This window comes from Canis lupus, chromosome 34 (genome assembly GCF_011100685.1).
Source record: "Canis lupus familiaris isolate Mischka breed German Shepherd chromosome 34, alternate assembly UU_Cfam_GSD_1.0, whole genome shotgun sequence".
NCBI classification, from domain to species: Eukaryota; Metazoa; Chordata; class Mammalia; order Carnivora; family Canidae; genus Canis; species Canis lupus.
In genome coordinates, this window is record NC_049255.1 from 705,834 (window position 1) to 730,044 (window position 24,211).

The 24,211-nt window shown below is 43.5% G+C and overlaps 1 protein-coding gene and 1 long non-coding RNA gene across 2 annotated transcripts in view; both read right to left on the minus strand.

Annotated features, from left to right (window-relative positions):
* Positions 1 to 24,211, minus strand: part of TRIO (trio Rho guanine nucleotide exchange factor) — a 351,672-nt gene that overhangs the window by 268,748 nt on the left and 58,713 nt on the right.
* LOC119867466 lies at positions 9,348 to 11,491 on the minus strand. The gene is made up of 2 exons (XR_005383634.1): positions 10,287 to 11,491; positions 9,348 to 9,954 (listed from the first exon to the last, which is right to left on the minus strand). It is a non-coding gene; the product is annotated as an uncharacterized LOC119867466 (long non-coding RNA).

A 24,211-nucleotide genomic window follows, 5' to 3' on the forward strand; every position in this document is an offset into this window, starting at 1 on the left:
TAATCCCACCAGGTACTGAGGCTTACTTAGTGGCTGCTTACCACCACAAAGTGTCCCCGCTGCCCTCAGCTGTAAATGCTAGGGTAGGTCCCCTACACCAGGTGATCCTTTGTATACAGAAAAAAATATACTAGAAACTCCAGGTTTTTAAAACTTTTTCATCCTTTCTTTTTAAAGTTCCAATTTTATGACTTTTTATAATACACAGTATTAACACACATGTTGAAAATATTTAATCAATTTTTTTTAGGATTTTATTTATTCATTTGACAGAGAAAACACAAGCAGGGGAGCAAGCAGGCAGAGGGAGTTAGAGAATCAGGCTCCCCGCTGAGCAGGTAGCCCAATGTGGGGCTTGATCCCAAGATCATGACCTGGGACCCTGGGATCATGACCTGAGCTGAAGGCAGGCGTTTAAATGACTGAGCCTTACTCAATTTTTAAAACTGATTTAGTATGCTTAAAAAAAAAAAAAAAAAAAAGTCTGTTTCCCACAAAAGACGCAGAGTTGGGATGCCTGGGTGAGCATCTGCCTTCAGCCCAGGGCATGATCCTGGGGTCCCGGGATCCAGTCCCACCATCAGGCTCCCTGCAGGGAGCCTGCTTCTTTCTTGGCCTGTGTCTCTGCTCCTCTCTATCTCTCTCTCTTATGAATAAATAAATAAAATCTTTTAAAAAAATAAAAGATGCAGAGTCTCTCACAGCATCTCTCACTTTCTACTCTTTGTGGTATATAGTGAACAAAAGTTTGTATATCCATTTAATAAATATTTCTTGGGTATCCACCATGTCTCATGCCATGCTAGGCAATGACGACAGACATTTCCTGCCTTTATGGAGCTAAGAATGGACCTGTTCATGGAGCTAAGTATATTGCAAGAGTCCATAAAATCAAAACCATAAATGCAATCAAGTGTGAAGCTGAGGCTACAGGAAGCTAAGGGGCCAGACTGCAAAAAGGGGTGGGGTTGGTGTAGGGAGCAGGAACTGTCTGTAGGTAGGCTGTATGGAGGTGGGGGTTAGGAAGAACACAGTCACTGAAGCCAGGAACCAGTGGGCATGTCTCACTCAAGGAACTGACAGCAGCCTCGTAGGGCAGAAACATCCAGTGGAGAAGAACGGTGGCAGCAGACACACATCCCTGGCCCTACTAGCCATGTGACTCTGACAACCACTTAGCATCTGTCATCTTTAGCCTCTACCACTACCACATGTGAATAACAAGATCTACTGCAGCAGGACTGTCAGGAGGATTGGAGGAGGTAACTCATGCAGTGCTCATCACAGGAACTGGTAGTTGCTGCTGCCACTGCTGTTATATATAAGTCCTTATGTTCTCAACTAGACTTGAACACCCCTAACACCAGAATCTTTACCTGAACGAACTTTTACATGTAGATTCTCAACAAGTATTTGCTTCCTCCCAATTCCTTCAATGACCTATGTCAGCATAAGAAAATACAGTGGCCCCCCCTCAGCTGCAGTGTCAGTTACCCACAGTCATCCATGGTCCAGAATCCAAAGATGCTCCTCTGACACACTGCCAGGTTAACAGTAGCCAGGGCTCTATCACAGCATCTGCGTCACTCACCTCACGTTGCAGCCCCGTGCAGGCATTACACCATCTCACAGCAAGGAGGCTGGGCACAGCACAGGGAGGTATTTTGAGAGAGACTACATTCACGTAACTTGTATTACAAGATATTGTTTTAATTGTTCTACTCTAGTATTAATCTTTTACTGTGCCTAATTTATGAATTAAACTTCATCATAGGTATATGTGTACAGGAAAAATACAGTATATATAAAAACATACAATATATATAGGGAGTTCAGTCCTATCCATGGTTTCCAGTCAATAAAGGTCTTGCTTGTTGTATTCCTTGCAGATTAGGGGGGACTACTGTTATAAAAAAAAAAAATGAGAGGCTCCTGGGTGGCTCAGTTGGTTAAGTGTCAGCTGATTTCAGCTCAGATCATGATCTCAGGGTTTTGAGATGGAGTTGTGCGCTGGGGGCATGGACTCTGCTTGGGAGTTGTCAGTCTGTCTCTCTCCCTCCCTCCCTCCCCTTCTCTTAAAAAAGAAATTGGTCACTATTTTATGTCTGTAAATGGAATTCAAGTCCTCAAGATCAGAAAAGATCCTAGTATGACTCTACAATATAGAACTTCTATAACTTTGCATAATACAAGTTCTAAATAACTGATCATAACAGATTTTGTTCTTGCATACTTTATGTTCTAACCATATAATTATATTAAACTCATAAGAGCAGAGAATGATGCTGGTATATAGCTCTCTCTGTCCTGCAGAAAGGACAGGAAGAAGAAGCATTTAGAAAGAGATCTGCTCTGGAGAGTAAGGTAAGGTCCAGGAACAGGCATTAAGAGACTTTCAACTTAACCTCAAGGAAGGTTTTCTCTCCCTAACTTACAGCCTGGAGGGTCTAAGAACAAAATGCATCTACTCTCTGGTTTGAGAAAATTAAATAATGATTATGACTCATTACCGCTCAACTGTGAATTTTTAAAAATCAACTGAAAATAGTCAAAGTTGGTTCACAAGTTATAATCTTAACTCTTTCTTAGTTCAGACATAACACTATTAATAGCAGTCCTTCCAATATGTGCTTTCTGGCACCCACAGGTCATCCAAGGGTTCCCCCCCACCCCTGCCACAGATGGGGGGATGGGAAGGACAGGGGTCCATCACTGAAAAATGGGCCTGTTAAGCTTGTTGGATCCAAGTGTACTGGTATCAAAAAGTGAGAGACAGAGAACAAATTTGCTATTGGTGCGTAGCAAATTTCTGCACTTTGGACTGTTAAAATACCACACAACAGTAAACATGACAAACTTGTTCTTCCCTTCTTTGTAACATCCTCCACTAAACGCATTTGATGGGCACTTGGCAAGTAACTTGAAAGTAAGGTCTTGCAAATTTAATCCTCAAGCAACCTCACATGAAAGTACTGATTAGACCATTTGTAGAATTATGATATCCGTGGGCCTTACCTTTACCATTTTCTCTCTAGCCCCAGGAGAAAACAAAAAACAGCCAAGTGATATTAGAAAAAGCATACTGCAAATTTCAGTGTTTTAATTATTATGGTAATAGAGGATTCTCACAACACATTATAAGTGATTATGACTCAGTAGTTTGTTGGAACATCAAGATAAGAAACTACCCTAGAGAATCATACCAAGAGAAATGACCAAATAAGAGAGGGAGTAGGGGGTAAGGAAAAGATAGAAAAGGAGAATGTAAGAAATAAAGAAGAGAGTCAAGAAAAACCACTCAGAAGTTTTGAGAAAGCTGAGGTGGACAATGAAACTGCTTCGATCACCCCCTGCAGGCCATCTGCATGATCAGAGTACAGCCAAGTGTTGATCTGCACATTCAACCATGTGTGTAACACTTTCCACGGATCCTCACTTCCATACTCCTTTGTTCTATTTTATATTTGGAAATCTGTGGGGGCATTTGTAATTGTCACAATGATTGGAGGGAACATTACTGGCATTCGAAGGATGAGAGCCAGGAATGCTGGACAGACCTCACATGTGACCAGCCCTAACACACACGTTTAATTAAACATCTTGCCTGACTTTCCGATGTCTTGCCAGATATTCAAAGAATTCAAACTCCTGTGCTTCTTAGAACCTAACTCCATTTTATGCATAAACAGAAACAAATTTTTGGCACAGTTTTCATACATTACATTTTCCAGGAGAGAAACTATCTTGTAAGTGGAGGAAATCCCTACTTTGCCTCGGAAATATACCAAGAACTGTTCACTTGAGAAAAATCTCATCGCCAGCAGCAATTTGGCTCACGGCATCTGTGTCACCAACACAACACCCTGGTAGCAGTCAGCCTCCATGGACATTCTGTCCATAGAGATGCTACATCTTCTAGAGTGATACTGCTGAAGTGTGATCCAAGTCCACAAGTTCATGAGCACCTCTCTGCACTTAGACAAGGAGGTCATACATCTTCTGCTGACCCATCTTTTCCACAGCAAGACGTCAATGAAGGAAGTTACCAGGTGATGGACAGATTTACACTCTCAAAGCAGATCAGCACTTCCAGTACCATCATTCTAGTATATAGTCAAACTTCAGCATTACATACTTAAACGTTTGTTTGTAGACTTTCTTGTTAAAGCACTATTTTGATTTCACTGGTGTTGATTACATTTTAGGGATAGTATAAGGAGCATTAGATATTTTATACAGTGGAGCACCGGCTGGTGGAGTTAAGAACCACTGCTGTAAAAAAGAGAAGAACCACCTAAATCCAGCTTTGAATGGCTTCCTAAATGTACAGGGAAAGATCAAAAGGGGGCATGATTATCCGGGCTGTTGCAAGGTGGTCAAAACTATGTCACTCCCCAAACCTTAATTAAACTCCTAAAACAGGTTCTAGAGATGGTCTGCAGATGTTTTACAGTTTCACTTTATTCAAATAGTAGAGAAAACAGACCGCCTCTCCTCCCACGCCTTAAACAATGCTGCAGGAAGGGCCTGACCAACAGCGCCTGCAGGCCAAATCCAAGCAGCCCTCAGCTACTTTTGCAAGTACTGTCTCACCGGAATGCAGACAACCAAGCCCATTCTCTACAAATGCTGCCTCATGTTCCAGCTGCAGGGCTGAGGAGCCGCATGGGAGACCCAGCGTGAGCCCACAAAGCCTAACATACTTACTATCTGGCCATTCATTTTTTTAAAAAGTGCCAATTCATGTTTAAGATCAAATGTACCTTGATAGGTTTTATTTTTTGAAAATATGTATTTGAAATATATAAAAATCTATACATCCTTGATATTATAAATTTAAATATTACAGAGAATATCTGAGATCAACAGGATGCTCTGTACTCCCTCCAATACATTTTAATTTTATGCTTTCATTTTATCAACATATATCTAAAGTTTCCTGTCCAGATTTTGGTTGGTCACAGCCTACAAGTAGAATGGTTTGAACCACCTATTATAATTGGTATGTTCAAACAACCTTAACAGAACTTTTCTAATCAAATAAATTCCTCTAAAGTCAAACAGTTCTAGGACTATGAGTGATGATAAGGTAGATATAAATCTCATCCTAAGTTTATCCAAAATGATGTGACTTCTACCCATGCAGATTACCTATACTTAAAATCCACAAGCAACCTCCTGAAAGCTCCCGTGATTGTAAGAAACGAGCTGGGATACACGTGGGTCCTTTTTTGTCTCCACCAGCGTTGGAGGCAGGCTGTCCATGCTGCTGTAGAGACATGATATACTTGCTGACATTCCTGGGCCATACGTCTGGTTCCCATACACACATTGACACTCCTGACACACTGTCAATCACAGGCTCCCACGTTCACAGCAGCAGATCACCTGTCTACTTCAAAGCCAGCTTCAGCTCATCAATGCCATATGGACTACAGGAAAACCAAGCAGAAAATAAAGGCTCAAGCTGTGGGCAGGGCTCTCCTCCTAACAGCTATCAAGAAGGGATTTCTATCCCTGACCTGCCCACACAAAACACCTCAGAACTAAAGATCCAGGTGCAGAAAACCTGCATTAAAACACATAAACAAGGCAGCCTGGGTGCCTTCGCGGTTTAGCGCCGCCTTCAGCCCAGGGCATGATCCTGGAGACCCGAGATCGAATCCCACGTCGGGTTCCCTGCATGGAGCCTGCTTCTCCCTCTGCCTGTGTCTCTGCCTCTCTCTCTCTCTCTCTCATGAATAAATAAATAAAATCTTTTTTTAAAAATTAAAAAAAAAAACACATAAACATGATTTTCCCCCAAACCTAACCAGAAAGTAATGAAAGCAAATCTGTTTTTCCTTTTTCCTTCACTGGAGGTGGACATGGAGGATGGGGTTCATCCACTGGGAAAATGGCCATCAGAAACCCTGAGAGCACCAAGCTCTCCCTGGCCCTACATACCAGCCCTGACACCTCCCCTCTGAACTCAGAGAGAGCTCAGGTATCAACCCTCAGTGGTTGTGGGGTTTTTTTAAAAGCGATTTTATTTATCATTATTTAAACCACTACCAGGGCTGCCCACTAACTTTACTCTTATACTGTAACCTCTTCGTTGAGATTGAAGAACAAAGCTAAGTGTATCTCTAAATTTCATACCAGAGGTAAACAATTTAAGTGTTGGAATCCTTACCTTAGTCCGTAAAACAAGCCCTCCCGATACAACTTCAGCATATTCAGTGTAGCATAATTCGCTTACTTGTATTTGGTGGAAAACCATGCAGGGCTCTAGGTCCCTCTTGCACACAGGTCACCCTTCCCAACCCCATTCCTCAGCGGCTCCTACTTTCCACCTGCTATTTCCTCCAGAGCTTGAAGGGACACAGTGCTGAGAACACAAGGTTCCTGATAAAGTGCTCCCTGACAGACTGCATTAAACATGAAAGCCCAAGCTTGGTAAAATAAATCTTCCACTGGAGAACTGTGACCTACTTGAGGATTTAGTTTCAATGGCACACAAGGATGAACACCCCTGTCCTGTATCACACAGGTCCAAAGTGTGCTGTTTCTGTGCTGTCTTCTCTGGCCAAGATTTATTTTTAAAAATCCTCATTTTAACCCTCCAAGTGGCCATCTGGGTCAGCTCCGTTCACTTTCATGACACAGCAGGAGCTGCTGACAGCAACACAGTTCCTGAAGGTCCTAAAGCAGTTGACCAAAATGCCTGAAATTCCTCCCGGCCTGAGGGCTGGGAACAAAACACACCTGGCCTGTAAGCTGAGTGCTTAAAACAGTACTTATTTCCGCCTGTTTTCCCCAAAGTGCTCTCATGTGCCTCAACTCCTGACATCACAGAGCTATGGGTTTACTACAAGTTCCACATTCTGGGGACACCTAGCCTTCCTTGCTAGTGCTCCTCCTGACACACACCCTTAAGCATGGAGCTAAGGAAATGCAAGGGAGGAGCTCAGAGGACCACTTTCTTCCACGTCAGCTTGACTTCCCAGCCACGGACTCACTCTGCTTGCTCCTGGGGAAGATCTGGAAACACTCCCCACGGAGCCTTTACTGCGAGTGAAGGCCTTTCAAAATACTGGATTACCCAGGCAACTGACTAAACAGGTTGTTTAAATGAAGACAAGGACGGGTCTTTCGGGGACTGTGATGCTAGACCGAGGATGTCGGAGCTTCCTGCCCTCCTCCCCTCCCACCTTTACCCTGAAGTCCCTCAATAAAATGGTTTGATCCAAAAAAAAAAAAAAGAAGACAACAAGGACGTCAGCTTGTGCCAAGCTTCAGGGACAACGTGAACCTATAAGGTTCATGATTATCAGAAATTCCTCCATATGTTACATACATTTTCTCTTATAAATACATAATCCGGAATAAAATAATATTACAAAAAAGAAAACTACTTCTGTAGACCTTTCCATCTGGATACACTCGGCCTCAGAAATAATGTCCTGGTTTACAGTAAAATTCTACTCACCCACCCTGAGCCACCCAGGTGAATCTTATCATGACAAGAAAGCTGCATGCAGCTGGCACTAGCCTATTCCCAAACTCCGCAAGTTCTTTTTTTTTTTTTTTTAAGATGTTATTCATTTATTAATGAGAGAGACAGAGAGAGAGAGGCAGAGACACAGGCAGAGGGAGAAGCAGGCTCCACGCAGGGAGCCCGATGTGGGACTCGATCCCAGGACCTCCCCCCGCATCACACCCCAGGCCAAAGGCAGATGCTCAACCACTGAGCCACCCAGGCGTCCCCCACAAGGTCTTCTTAAAACATAACTAGGGACACCTGGGTGGCTCAGTAGGTTAGCGTACAACTCTTGACCTCAGCGCAGTGTTTGATCTCAAGGTTGTGAGTTCAGGCTCTGTGTTGGGCTCTGTGCTGGGTGTGGAGTGTACTTAAAAAAACAAAACAGAACACCACCCTGTATCAGCATGCTGGAAAGGCTGGGAGTTTACAGGCAAAAGGACCAATCCGAAAAAATCCTCACTATCATCAAATAACCTGGGGACCACAAGGACTAGCCTTTGGAACTTCCCATGCTGGTTCCCACTGAAGACCCTCCCAGCAGGAGGAGTCCTCTCCAATCTGCACCACATCTGCCTGAAGTCCAAGGCTCATTCCCCTCCTGCAGGCTTCTGGAGTCGCCCCGGGACTGCCTCACCTTCCCTCTGATGGCTGGGTTCCCATTCACTCACACGCCGCTGGCCCAGCCATGCAGGAACTCAAAGTTGACTTTTCCCTTCCTTAATCTCTTCTTTCTTTTCTTTCTTTCCTTTTTCTTTCTTTCTTTCTTTTTCTTTTCTGCTTCTTCTTTTTTGGCGGGCGGGAGTTGGGGGGCGGGATTGTGGATGATTATGGCATTCCTTCATCCCCCTTCCTTGCTTTTCCTTCCGTCTAACTTCCTTTTCCTTCCTTCCTTCCTTCCTTTCCTTCCTTCCAGCTGTTGGTCCGGCCACTATTTCTTGAGCACTGTGGTAGGCACAACCTGAGATGCCCCACGGCATCACCTGGTAGATGCCCCTCACAAAATCCCCTTCGGAGTGTTGAGTGTGTGTCAAGTGTCAGGGGAGCAACTGCACATGACAGGGTAGTAGGACCCCTGCCAACAGGCTACCAAAGAGCTGGTTCTCAGCTAACCAATCAGAGGAGACCCGTAGAAGAAGGTAAAACATCCAAGAGGTTGTCCTGCTGGCCTCAACAGAGCAGAATGCCACTGGGTGTAGAGGGCACCGACCTGAGAGCGACCCCCGCAGGGCACCGACCTGAGAGCGACCCCCATCAGCCAACAACAAGCAAGGAAACGGGGGCCTCGATCCTTCAAGCAGCATGAAGTGTATCCTGCCAACAGCATGCATGAACACGAAAAGGACCCTGAGTTTCGGGGGAGATGGCAGCCCAGCCCTGAGCTCACCCAAGAGACACTGAGCAGAGAACTCAGCCACCCTGTGGCCAGGTGCCTGGCCTATCCAGAGTGGGAGAGAACAAGTGCTGAGTTTGTGGTGACCTGCTAACACGGCAACAGACATACAGGCACCTAAGTTAGTTCTGGGTTCCACAGACCTAATTCCACCTGCTTTTTATTCTTTTCTCAGAGAAGTGTGCCCAATCTCCTCCCTCCCATCTGCCCAACCAATCTCACCCCATCCACACAATAGCCAGCTAAATGTTTTTGATGAGTCGACAACTCCACACCAATTCTGTACAATTCACGCAAAACTTAAGGAAACACTCCATGCTTTCAGTAACCTGTGGCTTTTACAAATAATGAAAACTGCTTCATACCTCTATGTTCGATATGATGATAGAGCACAAGCCCTTAACTCTTAGAAATGAGGACACAGGCTCAGAGTTTAAAGACCAATTTTTAATTCACAGACTTTAGTTTTTACACATATCAAAAATACACATTTATACTTAACATAATGTTACAAATCTTAACCTATATACATGCTTAACATTCTGGTATTCTATTTTCTCTTTCATTTAAAAATTGATGGCAAGTCCTATTTCCTGAGTCTTTATTATTCTTCCACAGTTACCACTTCCATATCTGGATGCATTAGGGTCAAGCCCCCAGAAAATAGCTCAAAGGCAATCAGTTTTGTCTGCTGAGATGTATTTTACTTATGGATTCCTTCCATTCTGTTTTTTCCATAAATCTCACTTATTTTTTGTTTGGTATTGCCTGCCAGTGACTTGTAGCTCATCCATAAAAGCATGCAGCCAGCCATCCTTCAAAGGTACCCTCTATCCTTTAAAAATAGGATAAAAGCAAACTTTTAGGATGGTGCTAACATTATAGACATCATCTTCGGCATCGCTTTTAGCATGTACTTCACTTTATTCTGTCTTCACCAAAAGATCAGAGGTTAACATAGCTGTACCTCCTGTTACTCCAGGAGCAGCCTAAGTTCTGAAGCAGCTTGTAACTCATCAGCTCTGCTCCATTATAAATTCTATAAGAAAGACAAATGAAAAAAAAATAATAAAATAAATAAATAAATAAATAAATAAATAAATAAATAAATAAATAAAAAAGAAAGACAAATGCTGGAATTTCTACTTAAAATAAGCAATGGTGATATGGTTAACCTGAGGTTGAAATAGGATACTGGCCTCACATACTTTCTGAAAATCAATATATGATAATTACTGTTTCTTCTTGCATAAAAAAAAAATCAAGAAGTAGACAAACATTAACATTAAACATGTAAATTTTCAAAGCAAAAATGTGATTTAGTGGGAAATCAAAGAATATGGCTGCAAGGTATGCCTGAAAAACATTTACCTTTGTAAATACGATGTTCAGGCCAAATGCGGGTTCCGTCTCTCTTACTCTCCAGGATAGCAAATGTAATCACTTGCAGATCCAAGTCAAGGGTTTGGGTATATTAAGCACTGAATGATTGTAAAGTTGTATTTTAGGAGGATATGTATCTCTATAATTCAACTTAGATTAAGACTAAAATTATTTGAGAATTTGAGCATAAAATGTCACACATTTAAAAAGAGAAGGAAGTCCATATGCCAGAGACAGTGAGGGAAATGATAACCTTCAAGTTAAAAATAAAGCGCCTTTTTAGGGCTACAAAATGCACAGCCACACAGTACCAGCCCTGCTTCCTGGAAACGTGACCATTTCCCTGGTTCTCACAAAGCCAAGTGGAGAGAACTTCCCACTCACACCCTATCAGAAGCAGCTGCCTCCTCTTGAAAGATAACCATCCTCCCTCTCTTTACATAAGGGGATGAAGTTGCAGCTGTGCGGTGCTAGAGGGTGCAGCCTTGAGCCGAGCACCGGTGCAGCGCTGGCATGATGGACAGGAGACCAAGGGCGGGCTGTAAGGCGGTGGAGCCTCGCACCGTGAAGCAGAGCCGTCCCCCAGGAGGGGCTGCCCCGGGAGGGGGCCGCCGGGAGGGGGCCGCCAGGAGGGGCTTCCCGGGGAGAGGCTCCGCTAGGAGGGGTCCGCCAGGAAGGTCCACCAGGAGGGGCTTCCCGGGGAGGGGGTCCGCCGGGAGGGGCTCCCTCGGGAGGGCTCGCTGTGTCTCACAGCCGGAACTGAACTGGGCGTCAGTTTTCCAGTGGGTGACTCCCCGCGGGGCTCAGAACACTTCTTTACATTTTGTTTAGCCACGCAGTATCTCTGGCAGGGTAGGAGACAGGAAATAATACCTTTCCAAAGATAAAGCCACAGGATTTGCAATCTGGAAGCACGCTCAGGCATGGATGCTGTCCTACAACCCTCCGGTTTTATGAAGGAAGCAGAGAGCCCAAAAAGCGAAGACACCACCTAAGCGCCCAGAGCTGGCGCTCTCCTGCAGGGGCGTCCTGCACCACCGGGACGGCCCACCCATCTGTGCTCTGGCCTCTCCTAGCCTGGGTCCACTCACAGAAGACAGGGGTCTACAAGCTGCCCTGGAAGCAGCAGTAACAAGATCTCCTTCCAAGACAAAATGCTTCATGCCCACTCTTCTTTCTAAAACTGTCAATAAATAAATAAATAAATAAATAAATAAATAAATAAATAAATAAATAAATAAATAAATAAATAAAATTAAAATAAAATAAAATAAAATAAAATAAAATAAAATAAAATAAAATAAAATAAAATAATAAAATAAAATAAAATAAAATAAAATAAAATAAAATAAAATAAAACTGTCATTATTTTAAACAGCTTTTATCCCATAAGATCAATCCCCCAATTACATCTCATGCCACTTGATTCCCTCCAAAAAGGGAGGGCTGACCTGGGCCCTTAGCATCTCTGGGACATCATACAAATCACCATATCAAATCAATGTGGCTGCAATGTCCTTATTTGTAAAAAAAAAAAAAGTGGGGGGGCACCTCACAGATTTGTTACAAGGTTTAAAACATAACACATAAAGTGCCTGCACAGGCCCATCCATACTTCTTAAACGGTGGTTCCAGTTCCACAGACACCAGCCTCAGAATCATATGGGACACACTTAACTTAAAATGCAGAATCCTACGCCCTGCCTCATAGATTCTGAGACAGAAGGTCTGGAACAGTGGCTGCATTTTACTCATTTCCCTAGGATATTCAAATGTGCACTGAAATTTGAGACCCACTGCCAAGGATGGATTAAAAGCTTCTTCCCCACATCTTTTATTTTTGATGTTCCTCACAAAGTAGCTCATTTCCTGGCTGTGGCATAGACAACCGGCTGCAAACAATACAGAAGGATGCTGGGAGGAGTGGGAACCCAGAGCCAACATCTACTCTACTGGCTTTCAAACTTCACTGACCTTGACCCACAGTAAAAAAAAATACATTCTACAATGTAACCAAACTGGAGCACATGTCATACATACAGATTTTTCAGTCTCACAAAATAACCCTGGGTATGTGCAATGAACTTTGATATTTCCTGTACTATTTTATTTTAATCTACTCTTATTTTTTTTTTTTTAGAAATGTCAGTAACAATCTGCTGAAAAAATACCAGTCTATTTTATTTCCTCCAGAAGTGGTTCTTCAGTATTAGTTTGGTTTTCACACAGAGATCCCAGCACACGGCAGAGTCCTGAGCCCCAACCCAAAGATTCTGTGGGCTTCGGATGCTGCTCATGTCTATGATCCATCACTGCAGGCTCGCAGCCACCCCAGGGTACTCTGCAGGACAGTACCACCCAAGGATGGTGAAGAGACTTGCAGAATCAGAATCCTCAAACCAGGAGGGTCTGCTCGTATCGACCAAAACTGTGCCAGAAGCATCCAAACCTAAGGGGACAGCACACCCACGGGCACTGGTGGGGATGGGGTGGAAACAAGCAAATCTCTTCCAGGCCCTGAAAAGGACAGAAGACCCCCAGCAGAACATTCTGAATAACAAAGCACTAGCTCACAGAAGCCAAAGCAAGGCTCCAGAAGGAGCTTTCCTACTCTCTGGGGCACTGTGGCCTGACACACAGCTCCCACCCCAACAGTGCCAGTCCTTCTTGTAGGATTCTACTCATCTCCGAAAGTTCATCAGCTTTTGAAATCACCATTTCCCATGGCTCGCCAGCACTCACGATGCCCAGGGCGAGGCCCAGGAAAAGGACAGTAGCTCAGGCTGGAGCCCCGGCTGGGTGCTGGGCTAGACGTGGCCTCCATTGGGCAGGCTGTGAAGACCACTGGGCCCAAGCCAGCAGGGGCCGCCAGGAGGCTGCAGCCGCTGGGAGCACCTTCAGCACAGCCCTGGCCACAGGACACTCCCCACACTTCAAGGTGGGCAGAGACGTTATTTTCCCCTACCAACTACTCTGCTCAGTTTCTGTATTTCACCATCACTTCTGTGGTATACCTGATTCTCAGAGAGTCGGTCAGCTCAGGTCCTTGGGTGCCAATCACTGAAAAGGTTATTTTTCTTTTTCAAATTAAATAATGTCACAGCATTGGAACATTTCTTTTTAGGGTCTTAATATCAACCTTCTTATGTGTGTCACTGTGGTTTTATAATAAAATAATGAACATTACTTTAGCAATAATTGGACACTTACCAGGCACCAACCGTCCTAACTTCTTTACATGACAACTTCATCAAATCATCCCAATTATCTATCGCAGTGGGTCAGTGACACAAGGAAGGGCAAGCGCTCCCCAGAGACCACACAGCAGGAGGCTGAAAGCACAGGGCCAGACCCATGCTCCACATACTGAACACCAGGAGGGGGTGCACATCTTTACTTACATAATCTATTAAGGAAGAAGATACCAAATACTCTTTATTAAAACAGTAAGCTTGTGTTCCATGTAATTTCCTACCGAAGCTAGTGACTGAATGTGATAAACTGAAAACATGTCCCCATGGATGACTCTTATTTACTTTTCAAGTTAGATTTAAAAATCCGACCTGTTTGGAGAAGGTAAATGAGAATCTTCCTCTTCCCCCAAGAGACACAGATAATAGTTATATTAAGAATCAACAGATTGGATCCCTGGGTGGCTCAGCGGTTTAGCACCTGCCTTTGGCCCACCTGGATCGAGTCCCACATAGGGTTCCCTGCATGGAGCCTGCTTCTCCCTCTGCCTGCCTCTCTCTCTCTCTCTCTCAGTGTGTGTGTGTGTGTCTTTCATGAATAAATAAATAAAATCTTTAAAAAATTAAATAAATAAAATAAAAATCAACAGATTAAAAATACCTTTGTTCATTTAAGAAATACCTTTGTTCGGAATAAGAACTGTTCTTGTTCCTAGAAGTTACTGAATGTTTTAGGAATGTTTGATTTCAAATTCATAAATGTCATTCATTCATTTCATATTTTCCCAAACCTGAGACTATCTCACATTATTAGCATTAGTAATACAGAAAAAGAAGCTATTTTTAGACTGCCTTTCACAATAGGAGATTCTCAATGAGAAAGGGACCTGTTGTGACCACGTATCCTGTGGACATGCCCTGCTGGGGTTGTGGCCACCATGGGCCCCAGAACTTCTGAAATGTTACTCATATTTGAAATAGCTGCACATGGTTTACCTTTACCATGTTCTAATGAATGTGGTCAAGTATGCCCTTGTCATCTTTGAGAGAAGACAATTTTCCTATAAATCAGAAATCTAGGGCAGTCCGGGTGGCTCAGCGGTTTGGCGTTGCCTTCAGCCCAGGGCGTGATCCTGGAGACCTGGGATCGAGCCCCACGTCAGGCTCCCTGTATGGAGCCTGCTTCTCCTCTGCCTGTGTCTCTGCCTCTCTCTCTCTCTCCCTCTCTCTCTTGTTCTGTGTCTCTCATGAATAAATAAATAAAATCTTTAAACAAAAAAAAGAAATCTAATTTGAACAACTGAGCGCATCTATGGCTGAGCAAACTACATTTGAGGTCAGGTGGCTGAAGAAAGCAATGCACTGGAACCCTAATTCCCAACCTGTGCACACTGTACACCTGGGGATGTGTGTGCTGGGGAGAGACAATAATGATGATATGTGTATATGTAAATAAAACACTCTCACCCCTCCTAAGAAGGAGAGAGAGAAGGGTGGTGGGAAGGGTCATGACTGATGGTAAGAGAGGGACCCACAGAGATTACAAATGAGGGATCATCTTTCCTACCCGTGAACCCTTCTGGCAGTCATGTAACAAGACAGAGTTAGGATGTCTGAAAGAGTGGACACTGAATGGCCAGGGTTTAACCACTGCACACCCGATACTGGCAGGCATCTAGGGTTCTGTTTTGTTTTTTTAATTCCTGGCAATCTTAATAATGAACATCCTTAAGTCAAAAATAAGAGGAATGATGTATGTAAAATACACCAAAACAGAGGCACCATGAAGACCCTATATGTCTATCCCATTTAACACCCTGGTGTCCAATACTGGAAAAAGGATGCACAATCTGGTCCTCTAGCCAAATGTCCAAGGCAGTTCACCCCACTGGCCCCATGAACCCAGGTGGCCCCAACAATCCTCTGCATCCCACAGGGGATTTCTGATTGCTTCCGCCATCTCAAGAGAGGTGGCCCAACAGGTAAGAGCCTGGCTCCAGGTCACGATGCTTGACTAGAATGCTACTTCACCTCTCCAGCCATGGGACCTGGGGCAAGACTACCCCAGGATTTGTGTAAGTAAGACAAATGGGCCCATGATGAGAAGAGAGGAGAAACAAATGTACTAACCCATTTAGGGCACGTTCAGGTAGTTTCCGGCAATTCACTGAATCATGTTAAAAGATAAACATGCTGGGAGTGCCTGTTTGGCTCAGTTGGTAGAGCATGCAACTCTTGGTCTCAGGGTTGTGAGTTCGAATCTCACATTGGGCACAGAGATTACTTAAAAAATAAAATCTTAAAAGAAAAGCAAACCTTTATACTGTTCCTGTACTAGTACATGCCAAATGGAATTACACAATTAACCGTATGCCATACGATAGACAGGGTCTTTAAAATCAAGCGGTATGGCTAACGCCCACCTTACAGAAGTTCACGCGATGCACTGGAAGAAAAGCCCATTCGTGAAAAAGATACCTCGGTGTTGGCAATATGATAATCTGGGTCACGAGTTATTTCTAAGAGATCATCCACACTCCAATGCCCATTCAGCTCTGAGTGAGCTGGGTGGCTCAGCTGGTTAAGCATCTGCCTTCAGCTCAGGTCATGATCCTGGGGTCCTGAGATCGAGCCCCGCATTGGGCTCCCTGCTCAACAGGGAGCCTGCTTTTCCCTCTTCCCCCTGCTCGTGCTCTATTCTCTCTCTCAAATGAGTAAAATCTTAAAAAAAAGAAAGAAAGAAAATCTTGTTTGAAATATCACCTCTTTTCAAATAACCATACAAATAAGTGAGCGGGCAAAACTAATAATGATTAGCCAAGTGTGAATCTATGGATGGCCCTGGACAGGCTCAGTCTAGGGTGTCACGACCATCTGTAACTGGAGAACAGCATCTGCAGTATTTCCACCATCAAACCAGAACATGGGGCAAGGTGCAGAGGGCAGGCTGAGAGAACTCTGACAAACTCATGGAAGGAAAAGCTGCATGCTGCCCACAACCACGACAAAGAGAAAGTCACTGTCATAACCCGAAGAGCCAACCTTTGTGATGCTGCTGCTACAAGCCAAGCTCTGCATGGCTTCTCTCGCTGAGTCCTCATTAACACCAAGAAGCAGATACAATTGCTGCTCCTGGTTCAGTGAAGAAAAGGAAAGTTACATGCCTCCAATCAAACAGCTATAGACCAGAGGGGATGGGATTAAAAGCTGACCCCAGAACACAAGTTCTTAATCACTAAATTACAAATTAAGAAAATAACCAAATCAGCATAAATCAATGACCAGTTCTCAAAACTATCTTCTATCAAAACTCCATTGCCGGGGTACCTGAGTGGCTCATTTGGTTAAGCGTTAACTCTTGATATAGGCTCAGGTTTTAATCTCAGGGTCATGAGTTCAAGCCCCACGTTGGGCTCTGCATTGGATGTGCAGCCTACTTAAAAAAATTAAATAAGAAAAAAAAAAAAAAACTCCGTTGCCTATTTAGAAGGAACAAGACTGGGACACCTGGGTGGCTCAGTGGTTAAGTGCCTGCCTTCGACCCAGGGCATGATCCCATGTCCCGGGATCCAGTCCCACGTCAGGCTCCCTGCATGGAGCCTGCTGCTCCCTCTGCCTGTGTCTCTTGCCTCTCTCTCTCTCTGTCTCTCATGAATAAATAAATAAAATCTTTAATTAAAAAAAAGATATAATTAAGATCTGGGATCCCCAAATTAAAAGCTAGTAAGACAAACTCCAAGTCATCTTTTTTAATGTATACATGCAGAAAATCTAGGCTATTATGTAAATTAATTTCTCCATTCTGAGCATTGTAGCTTCCTTTTCAAATTATACATGGTAAAAACCAAATATATAAGATTAATTCTCATCAAAAATAAATGTCTCATCATTTTACTTTCTTCCTCCCAAGGTTTTAAAATCACTATAAATAATGTATTTTTTTAATGTAAAAGGGAAAAAAATCACCATACTGCTGACTTGAAATCAGTGAGTAAGGCATAATGATTTGACATAGGATATGTCTCATTACCTCCTTCACTTTGGTCAGAAACAAATAGGATACACCCTTAACTATACACTAGCACTGGCTGATGATATAGACAAATCAGTGAGGCCCTCAACCAAACTGAAACATACCCCTCAGTTTAATCCATCTATTAAAAAATAACCAGGGGATCCCTGGGTGGCGCAGCGGTTTGGCGCCTGCCTTTGGCCCAGGGCGCGATCCTGGAGACCCGGGATCGAATCCCACATCAGGCTCCCGGTGCATGGAGCCTGCTTCTCCCTCTGCCTATGTCTCTGCCTCTCTCTCTCTCTCTGTGACTATCATAAATAAATAAAAATTAAAAATAAAAAAATAAAAATAAATAAAAATAAAAAATAACCAGGTAAAATAAGGGGACAAGAAGATTGATTTCTGGTTTTTAGCACAGCCAAACACACCTGTAAGACTTGGACAAACAGCCTCAGTTTCCCCACCCATGAAAGGACCACACAATCTCTAGTCATTCTTCTTAGGTAACCAATGGAATCCTTTTTGATTAGGCCTGGAAATTCATGTGGTCATGAACACCTGAAGCTTACTGGTCTGCCCTGTTAGCCAGAGGACAAGTGACACTAAAGTCATTTTCAGCCTTCATGATGGCCAGTCCACCCAGTCCTCCTCTAGTTCTCTACGTGTGTGATTCAAGCAGGGAAACGGACGGCCTTCTAACAGGAGCTCACTGCTGATGCTCCCCACACCATGAGAGTCTCCATCAGGGGCAGAAGCCCTCTTTTCTCAATAAATCACTAGTCTTTGGTCAGCTGATTTTTAAACGAAGTCAGTTAAAGCAGAAAGCCTTTAAAAAGATGCAAGTTAAGTCTCTAAATGCAAGTTAAGTCTCTGTTTCTTTCCTCCTCCTGTTCAATAGGGACACTTTACGCACTATACCAGGTCCACTCAGAGGGCACTGCCTCCTGCAGTCATCTTCAGACCTGGGCTAAGGTCTTTCCTTTGAGTATGAATCTCAAAAGGATGGGATGTTCTTACTATCTCACCAGCACACACTCTCATATGCCAATTCTAGTATTCACCCTGAAATGGTGTTAAACTACAGAGACCCCCTAAGGAAATGTTAACGGTGGAATGCTTATATTTATAGTGGTCTCTTCCACACTTGACAGTTTATTTTAAATGGACTGCCTTTATCAATCTTCCCAAATCATTCAAATTAGCTTTTACAGCAATATTTTCTTTTCCCACTCATGTCTGAAACACTCAGATAACATTTAATTGCATTATATGCAGACTGTAAAAAGCACACCCGGAATAAACCAGTTTGAAAGAAACGCAACTAACTTTTGTAAGTGAATTATTCAAGTGGGGAGAACACAGCGCCCAAGCCTCCTAGGATAGTATGCTCTCCTCTGCTAGCAGATAGAGTTCGTTATAAGGTTAATGTTTATTTTTAAAAGGGAGGGAGGAAGAGGAAGGAGGGAAAAAGAGGAGGGAGGAAGGAACAGGAGAGAGAAAGGAGGGGGAAAAGTGCATCTTCCTTCCTCTTCATTCCACTCACAGGAATCCTTCTGCCTCAATTTAAAGTACGATCTTCACAAGAACAAAGCCAACTGGTTTCCCTTGCATCCGTACCAGTGCTTGTTGGGTTATTTGCACAAAACACACAACCTCCAGGAGGAAGAACTTCTCCCCTGCTCTGAATTCCCCTAACACACACTGTTACCACTGCTCAGTAGCATGCAAACCTTTCTTGGGTTGGAAGCAAGGGATTCTAAATGAGAAGATCAGGCTGTTAGGCTAAACTGTGTCACTAAACTAATCGAGCACTGAAAATACAGCTCGCCTATTTGGTATTTGGTTGCTAGAAAATAAATGAATGAGTACTGCACACATAAAAGTCATCAGAATCACCTTCTCAAAACATCTGACCCAAATCAACATTAAATACAATCTGTAAATTTAAAAATGAAGCAAACCCCATCTTCCCAGCTACAGTCAACAGATGCAGTGTACCCTGCTCGTGAGGCATTTGCTATGTCTCTCAGGAGTTCAGGGAGAATGAGCTTTCTTTTTTCTTCAGTAATGCCAACAATTCTTACCTGCCTGCTCCAGCCCTTCCACTGGCACCCCTGCTATTCAGCTTGCATTTAAACTTCAGAAAGGCTTTGTATAACACCCCCCCACCCAGTGCCTGACACATGAATTCATGGACAGCAGCACATGTGTGTATCTGAGTGTGTGTATGTGTCTGAACATGTGTGCACGTATCTGAGAGCGTTCACACCTCTAAGCATGTGTGTGCGTGCACATCTGAGCGTGTGTCTGAGCATGTGTGTGCGCATGTCTGAGTGTGTGCACATCTGTGCGCATGCCTAAGCGGTGAGCGTGTCTGCATGTATGAGTGCATGTGTGCACTTGTGTGAGCGTGCCTGTGTCTGAGCGTTTACACGTGTCTGTGCATGTGTGTGCACTCGTCTGGGTGGGAAAGGAAGTTGCCATGCCAGGGCCTTCTGAGAGTCAGTGTTGAATGTCTTCAGAGACTAACGACTATGACATAAGCTCTCACAAAGAGCAGTCGCTTTCCTTTCAAGATGAAGGTAGGAGGCGGCCAAACCAAGAAACAAGATTAAGATTTTTTTAATAGTAATTTTAAGAACAGATGTCACTTTTACATTTGTATTTAAAGTGGTATTATGAGCAAATGAAGAGTACACGCAGCAAAACATCGTTTAAAACAAACCATTCAAACTGATGGTTTAAAATACTTAAAACTTGAGTATCAATCTTTTACCTAAAAAAAAAAAAAATCAGGTCATTCCTCTCCTATATACTGATTTCTGTACAGTCCACATTCAAATAATGGATGTCAGAGAGAATACATCCAAAGAATAAAGATTGTAGCCAATTAGGGGAGAAGTCGGGGGTTTGGTTTTTCCTTTGTTTTCCATTTTTCCTGGTCACAGATTAAGGACTATACTAATAATATCAAGCTGCTTCTTTAGTACATTATTAATAATCCTTTTGACAGCAGAGAATAAAATATCAAAAGCACCTTCTTGTGTTTCATGAGAATTCTATCCCGTCACAAGGAATCACCAAGTAGGCTTCTCTGCACACGTCACTCCCTCACACCACATACTGAGCATTCAACAGATACATGTACTGACCGAGAGCCTTTTATATAAGAAAGACATCTAAGGATACAGTCAGTACTTGCACCCTCTATTCAGTCCATCAGGCACAGTGAGGCTGGTCCGCTGTGCCCCCTGGGACTCCACACAACAGGGGCCTGGACCCATCCGATGGGCAGAGAGGCCTTCCTGGCCCCCAGAACCCTGCCAGTTCCATCTGCCCATGTTAACTATTTCTGATTTTTTTTTTTTTTTTAATTGGGAGAGAGAGAAGAGCGCATGCATAAGCAGGAGGGGCAAAGAGAGGAAGAGAATCTCAGGCAGGCTGTGTGCTCAGCACAGAGTCTGACTAGGGGCTGGATATCACACCCTGAGATCACAACCTGAGCTGAAACCAAGAGTTGAATGCCTAACTGTGCCACCCAGGTGCCCTAACTATTTCTGATTCTTCCATTCTGAGAACTCCACATGAGCATAACCAATCCACTTAAACCACTATTTTACCTTCAGCTGTTATATTTCTCCTTATACCTTTTATCCCATTGGGAAAAATTTGCCCTTACAGTACTGATTTGATCAGAAAATTAAAAAAAAAAAAAAAGATTTTCACATCGTTCCTTAAACATCTATCTATTAAAAAAATCTGTTTAAAATCACATCTGCATTCCAATTTAGCCAAGGGCAGACATATGTCACAAAAAGATTGTTCTTACCAGATGCTAAAGAGCATATCTTAAATTTGCATAATAAAAATGAATATAAGAGGCTCTGCACAGGAAAGTCCTATATATGCTTCACGTGGAAAATGCTGGTTCTAGTATACTGAATACCTTCAGACAGGGCAAAATATTCCACTGTTTCACATTTTATTATTTTTAAAAGATTTTTAAGTAATCCCTACACCCAATGTGGGGCTCGAACTTACAACCTGAAGATCAAGTGTAGCATTCTCTGTGGACTGAGCCAGGCAAGCGCACGTTTCACGGTTTAGATTCATGTATGAGTGAGTACATTCTACCACAGGTGAGTTCACAGCAGGAGCAAGTCCACAATAATCACAACTGCTTATGTTGTTGGTACATTTAAAGTCAGTAATAGTCAACCTTTTCAGACCATGTGCTTCAAGCCAGGTAGGTTTACAGATAGGTCCTAGAGTACTCACAATTCACATTAAGCATTTTGTAGGTCCTTTAGCATTACCCGTTCATCTTTACATACAGCCAATCTTTGAGATGATGGTTCTTTCTGAGACAGTAAACATCCATCTCCTGGATTCCTCCCAGGGATCATTCTGAGGAAATGATTCTCATAGCTGTTACAACTATCAGGCACTGGTCTAACCACAACCAATAGTTCTCATTGGAAAGTCAAAGGAAAATGAAGTCAAAAAATCAGAAAATTAGTTAACATGAATTTTTTCTTCGGGCACAGGGAATCCTCAAAAGCTCTGATTCCCTTAGTGGTATGGCTACCAGTGGCCACCATCCCCAAAATGTCAAGGGAACAGACCCCAGCTTTGGCCTGAGAGCTCATGACAGAGTCCTAGGCAGGACTGCGGAGAGCAGCCAGAAAGGAAAGCACTGATGAGCGGCAGGCAAAGGGTTAGGAGCACAGAACACAGCGATAAGTAGAGAGCACTCCTGGATATCCACTTCATGTTTGCTGACTTCAATTTTTAATTATAATCTAATTCAGAACTACTGGACCACAAACAAAGCTGAAGAGAGTCGGCTGGCACTTTAGAATTATACTGTTATAATTGAAGAAAAAATAAGGGTGATAATATATATGATTCATGTTGAAATAAAAATTTGGCTATTTCCTTCTTCTTCCATGGTTTTCCCCTCAAATAATTACAAAGCAAGAAAGCACTGTTTCCAAAATGCTTGAAAGAGATTTAGAAGAAACAAATACTGCAAAAAGACCTCTCAATGGTCTCAACAGGTCTGGGAAAACGAGACCAGCAGTGGCCCTGATAAACGTGTGCTAAGTTAAAGGAGTCCAGACAGCAGTGTCAGAGGCTAAGTACAGGTGGCCAAACAACAGGCTCCAAATGGGGTCAATGAGGAGGCCTACAACAGGGGTGGGGGGGGGTTGGGGAACGCATGGGGACAGCAGGACACACATACCACCATCTGGTAGGAGTTCACTCAACAATGACCTATGTGGCCTCAGAGGAGCCACGGCCTCGCTAGACTCAGTTTCTCCTTACACTCAAGAAGTTACACAAAATACCTTACTCAGAATGGAGATGTGGTTTCTTTAAACAATCTTGCCCATTTCATGCTTCCAACCTTCTACACAGAGCCCACCCCATCACCTAACCTGCAATCTTCCTGCAACACTCAACCAGAGGGTCCTCCAGCTGCTCCTCCCTTGGGTGCCCTGTCAGGGCCTGAGATCACCTGCCCCTTCGCCCCTCCAGGCTCCTCCCCACCTGGGGCTCGCAGGCCCAATGCTCCCCTGGCACCCCCCACACAGGGTGTCCCACCAGGGGAAGATAGGCTAAGCAGCACCCTAGGGCCCCGGTCTCTGGGGGCACCGCAAGGCTCCTCTCTACCCAGGTCCCTCTCACCAAAGAGCAGAGACTGAGTGGGTTTCCTGACAACTGAAGAACTAACAACTGCCAAGGTATTCTTTCATAAAGACCTTCAGTACAAAACTTACGGCTTTGTTCATAAGCCAATCACAAATGTGACCAAAAAAGGTGTGTGTGTGTGGGGGGGGGGGGGGGAATGAACACCAATAATAATAATAATAATAATAATAATAATACCTTTGTTTCCAAACAAAAGCAAGTGAACCAGTTGGGCTATTTCACTATGTCCTGAAACAAGCAAAACTACCTAAGGCCTACTTTTACTGTGAATCTTGTTAACATTTTAAGTCAGAGTATACTTTAAAGCACTAAATAAAAAAGGGTTCTTGGGTACCTCCAGCAGGAGTCATTGAGTTCAACAGCTAGATGGCTGCTCTGAGAACAGACACAAAGATTTACCCCACGGGGTGTCTGCGCAGCATCCTTTACCAAAGCAGTGTGCAGGAATCACCCCAAATGTCCAACAATCAAACACCAGTTTAACGTCTTACTGTACAAGCAATGGAATGGTAGGTCATCGCGTCCAAATAAGGATACTAAAGTGTCTATGGGAGAAGAGACGATGACTGGGGCCTGCTTCCACATAATCCAGGCAGTAAGAAACAGACGCACCAAGACAGGCCAAGGGATGATCACAGAAGCCAAGTGCTGAGCGCTGGGTGGTCACGACCAATTCTATTTTTATGAATGTCTCAATGTTCCAATTTTAAGAAATGATGGCAAATAAAGTTCCATGCATAGAAAGATATTCATGATATGTTCTTTAAAATGTGTCATGAGGCATTTTCATGAAGAAAAAATTTACATACCATAAAATTCACTCATTTTATCAGATGGGGCGCTATGGTCCGAAGGCTGGGATGTGGTCACCTAGTCTGCCAGTTATTGGCTCTGAAACCTGAAAATCATTTACCATCACTGGTGCTTGATGTCCTCTTCTGGAAAACAGGTACATCATCTACCTCGTAGAATCAAATGAAACAAATAGCAAA